This window comes from Condylura cristata, unplaced genomic scaffold, assembly GCF_000260355.1.
Source record: "Condylura cristata isolate star-nosed mole 26May11 unplaced genomic scaffold, ConCri1.0 scaffold00024, whole genome shotgun sequence".
In the NCBI taxonomy this organism is placed as follows: Eukaryota; Metazoa; Chordata; class Mammalia; order Eulipotyphla; family Talpidae; genus Condylura; species Condylura cristata.
This window is the reverse complement of record NW_004567125.1, coordinates 22,922,993-22,928,752: the sequence shown is the minus strand read 5'-3', so window position 1 is coordinate 22,928,752 and position 5,760 is coordinate 22,922,993.

Here is a 5,760-nt window from a genome sequence, read left to right as displayed (position 1 = left end):
TTGACTTGCTTATAGAAGATGATGTAAGAGTTGAAAGCATGTTTAATATAAATGTACACCAGTAAATGTCTCTTGGTACCTGGAAAGCAGACTATTTTATATGAACTAAAAAGTAGACTAGATTCCTGAAATAAATACCTGGTTCCATCACTGACTCATTATGCAAGCTTAAGCAAGCTATTTAATCTTAGTATCTTAGTTTCTCCACCTATAAAATGGGGGTAATAATATTTGCTATTAGATAATGTCAGCAAAGCACTTGGAGAAACTCAGATGAAAGGCGCCAGAAGTATTTTGTTATCTAAAGCATGACCTCATACTGTCTGAAAAATGGCCTTTACCAGCTTGCTGATTACCCTGCCCCTTTACTTGCAAGCTTTTCCCATTGAACTTACTTTTGGGGCATTATTAGTTTCTACTTATACACTTTTTGTATGTTAATTTCATTGTGTTTCTTGTATTGTTTAAGGAGAATTGATGCTTTGAGAAACCATGAAATCATGCTTTAATTCTTTTTCTGTTTGGTTTTTTGGTTTGTTTAAACTGGTATGCTTATGTTTAATTTTGAAACAAAAAAGTATTTAAACAACTATATAACTTTTTAACTTTTTATGGAAGACTGCTATAGTAAGGAAAGTTACATAAGTTGTATCTATTCACCCTTCTACAATTTATATTTTATTTCATATCAATGGTGATTTTTAGTATGTACAGATATACTTATAGTCTTCCTTGTTAAACCATTTTGAAAATTTAAGGCAGATATTAAGACTGCTATAAGTTTTGATGTTTGTGGCCCTTTTTTAGAGGAATAACATAACATGATGTAAGGACAAAAGATAAGTTGCTTAGAACTGTAGACCAGTCAATTAATACACACTGATCTCCTTGGGAAAATGCCAAAGATCAAAGGGCTACTTCAGGAATTACCAGATGACTCAAAAAGCAGAGCTGCTGATTCAACAACAATTAAAAGTTGAAGTAAAAAAAAAAAAAAAAAGTCAAGGTAGGAAGTTGGCAGCATTTCCTGGATGAAAGAACTATATTTTCTGTCAATCTGCTTATCCAAGGATAATAAAAATATTTCAAAGGAGCAAACCTTTGGTCTTGGGAAACTACCAGTTAACAACAGGAAATCCAGTTCTCCGGGACTATTTCCAAAGGAAAAGATTTCATTGGAATCTGCCCACAAAGATGTTATATTTTAAGCAGCAAACACAGCTTGAGTCATCTGTTGAACAAAGGATGGATTATGGATTACAAGAGCTAAAGATTATCAAAGAAACATGAATAAAATATTTTGGGCTTTGTAGTATATTTCAGATATTATAGTCTTTGCTGATTTTATAGCATCAGCATTGAGAAGAGATTTTAAATATCTCATTCAGCCTATATTCAGGTTATGAAATCAGAACAACAGTTGGCCTTTGCTTTCAGTAATGCTGTCTTTCTTTTTTTAAAAAAGATTTATTCATTCATGCACACAAGAACTGGGGTACAGGCCAGATGTGGGGGGGGGGTGAGAGGATCCACTAGAGACAGAGTGGTAAGCAGAACAGGCAGATTGAGTGAGATATACTGCTGAGGGGAGCAGCATGGAGACAGGAGAGGTCTGCCATGCCATGTGGGTCCACTCCCTGGTCAGGGATCAAACTTGTGCAGCAGTGGCTGTCGACAGTTTCATTGTGTTGCACTCCAACCCCTTGCACCACCAGGGAGGGTCAGTGCTGTCTTTCTAATAGTTTCAAAACATTTTTGCCAGGTTTTATCTTTATAGAAAGGTTTAAATTTCATCATATAACCAAAGTGAATATTTAGATCAAGCACTGTGTTTTCCATACTTATTCCTAATATTTGTGTATGGTTTGCAAAATATGGTTTAATATCATTTTTTTTAAGACAACATCCATTTATTTACCATTTTACAGTTTTGTAGGTCACAAATATGACACAGGACTTACTGGACAAAGATCAAGGTATTAGCAGGGCTCTACTTCCTTCTGGAAGCTCTAGGGGAGAGTTTTCTTGACTTTCCCAGCTTGTAGAGATTGTCCCATTCCTTGACTCTTGGCCTCCCTCCATCTACAAAGCCCGCCATGGCCAGCTGAGTCTTGCTCATCCAGTATCCCTCTCACATACACCCTTTCCACTTAAGAGACTTGTGTCTAAAGTGGGCCCAACTAGATAATCTAGGATAATCTCCCCATTTTAGTGTCAGCTGACTAGCAATTTTAATTGCAGCTGCAATCTTAACTTATTCTTGTCACATAACCTAACACACAGAATCTAGGCACTGGGAAATGATGATCTTTGGGGGATTCATCATTTTACCAACCATAGTGATGCTGAGCACATAGTCCTTCACCTCTGGTTTTTGCATTTGTAAAGTGATGAGAGTGGTCTATATAGGCTTACCAGTTAGTATTTCAAAAGTTACTGTGATAGGTGTTTTTTCACGAATTTGAATTACTTAACTCTGAAATAATATAAAACTGAAGCTTTTTTTTTTTTTTTAAAGATTTATTTATTCGTGCTTACAGAACTGGGGCACAGGCCAGAGGCTCAGGGGTGGCGAGAGGCTTCACCAGAGACAGAGTGGGGAGTAGAACAGGCAGATCAAGAAGTATACTGCTGAGGGGAGCAGTGGGCGGGTCAGGAGAGGTCTGCCGCACCATGTGGTCACCTCCTGGGCAGGCGGGGATCAAACTCATGTGGAAGTGGCTTTAGCGTCTTAGTGCAGTGCTTTAACCCTCTGCACCACCAGGGAGGGCCAAAACTGAAGCTTTTTAAAGTGACATTCAACAATATTGAGCCATGATTCACCCAGAAAGAGAATAAACACACACACAATTATGAGGCAATGAAACTTTCAACTTAACATCAGAATGGAAACATAAAATACTGAATCTTTAAATGCATGACACAGTAAGTGTTTAAACTACAAGTTAATAAAGTGGTATGTAAATAATATATATATAAATATACATAATAGTTTAGCATGTAAACAAGTTTTAACTAATTAACAAGAATGGGTTCTGATAAGGGATAATGTATTTTAATTTGTATCTATTAACTGTCCAATCATAGATAAAAGAATGGAGGAATAACAAATTCCCTTCACAAAAAGGAGTAACAAATTTTGTGTTGCTTCAATCAGCTAGTAAAAAGTGTCATCCCAATGAGAATCATTCAAATTCAGGAAAACAGTGTCTGAAGAAATTCTGGTAATAGGATTCCTCTTTACTTCCTCACTTAAAGAAGAGAACAGTATTTGGTACTTCTATGCTCTGAATACTACAGTAGATTTACCATCATCCTTATACACTAAAGAGTAAGTGTTTTGATTAGAAATTAAAAGTTGACATAAATTGTAAATCCTTCAGTAGTGATTTCTGAAACCATGTCCTTAACAAATTTCTTACCAAATTTCTTTGCTGCTGACTCTGCTCTCAGGCAGCCCCATCCACTTCTTACAGTGGCCCTTTGAGTCACATTATTACAAGTAGTTGCAATATACATAATCTGAATACAGAAGCATTTTTATTTTTTCATGTAATGATGTAAAACACAAGTGCTGACTTGACAAATCTTCACATATAACATTTCACATTAATAACGCAACAGACTGCGGATCCGGAGGAACTGCCGTATCACTCTATGGAGCATCTTGTGTTAATATTCCACAAGTTTATTCCATTTATTCCAATCTATTCCTTCTTTTATACTCTAAAACATCTTCATTATGCTGCTTGGTGAGATAGAACCACAGGAAAGCCGTGGTGCCCCAGGTCAGGCCGACTTCCAGCCCGTTGGGTTTGTTGTGTGGCAGATTCGGCACTGAGAATTTGGACCCAGCGGTGCAGCGCTCAGGAGCCTGGCTGGGGCCAGCAGCCGGAAGCAGCAGCGCAACCACACGGATGGCGCCGTCTTGCGGGTCCGCCGCTGACAGAGCTCCTATTAACATTTTTTTAATCCTTAAGAATCTTTAAACAATTGAGCCTACCTCAAACCAAAAAGCTTGTGCACAGTGAAAGAAACCATAACCAGAATGAAAAGACATATAACTGAATGAAAGAAAATATTCACACATTACATATCAGGGGCTGATATCAAAAATCAACAAAGAACTCAGACAACTCAACAAAAAGAAAACAAAGAACTCATCAAAAAAGGAACAGAAGAGTTAAACAGGCACTTCTCCAAAGAAGACATACAGATGGTCAGTAGGCAAAGGAAAAAGATGTTCATCATCACTTATCTGGGAAATGCAAAATACAATGCAAAATACAAGCCCATATTAAAAAGACAATAAACACGTGCTGGTGAGGAGGTGGAGAAAAATGAATGCTATGGAAAATAACATGTAAGTTTTTCAAATATTTTAAAATGGACCTGACATATCACCCAGCAATTTCAGGCAGATTGACTAAAATATACTGCTGAGGGGAGCAGTGGGCAAGCCAGGAGAGGTCTGCCACACCATGTGGGTCACTTCCCTAGTAGGGGATCAAACTCACTACAGTGAGTGTGGATAGCTTCACAGTGCTATTAACCCATTGCACTACAAGGGAGGGCCCACATTTTACCTTTTGATGTGCTTAGCACTTCCTATGCATTAACCAACTCATGAAGTAACCAATTTAATCCCCACAACACTATTAAGATAATAGTTACATTATTTCCCCTATTTTAGAGATGAAGAAACTGCGGCATAAAGATGTTAGCTAATTTGTCAAAGTGATCCAGCAAAAAAAGTGTGGAGTTTGGATTAGGACTGACAGACTCTAGAATGTAGGATCTGCACTCTCACATTTTCCTTTGTTTCTGGGAAATTGTCCATACAATGCAAATGGACTCTTTCTCAGAAATCCAAAGAGGTGCCGTTTTGTATCAGGGTGAATAGAGGGCAAAAATAGAAGCTTTGTGGAATTCAAGGAGAGCAAATGCCTAAATTATATGTAGGCATTTTGAAAAGAACTGTGCCTCATTGCTGCAGACCTGTGGTTACAAAAGCATGGTGCCAGTGAACTTAAGTATGAGCCAACAGATTAGGACTGTGATGACTCTCACTCCACTCAAGATTATTCAGACCCTTGGTGTGTGCAATATTGGATTTCACAATATTGAGCAAGGGGAAGAGAGGGGGAAAGTTTAAGGAAGAGACACACATAAGAATCTACAGATTGGAAAAATGCTGCAAATTCTAGAGAGCTTGAATTAATCGGGAGAAAAGTACTGGATATGGGGATTGAGGGAGACTATATACATTGTGTTATAAGTAAGTGTTATAAAGCCAGGCTGCTTGGGCTTAAGTCTCTGCTCTGCCATTTGGGTATTCTTATCAATTTTCCTTCCCATACTTCAGTTTCCTATCTATTAAGTTAGAATAATTGTACTATCTCACAGGGGTAGCTAGAATAATTGACTATCTCACAGGGTTAGTATGAGAATTAAATCAGTTAATACATGTAAAGCAGTTGAAACTGGTTTTAGAGCATTAAATAATACTTAATAACTAACAAAAAAAATGAAAAAAGGTGAGGGTCAATTTTATGTTAAATATAAAGATCTTTATATAAATCTTATCTATCTTTGTGATAGACAAAATAAGAGGAATTTTATTTAAATTATGAAAGGTTGAGAACGGGTTTTATAAAATGCCCATCAAGAAATACAGCTATAACAGGTGACTGTTCTATGTAGAAGGCTGTATAGCTTGGGGTATCTTCTCTTCTTGGTTTTTGCCTGAGCGTGGAAATG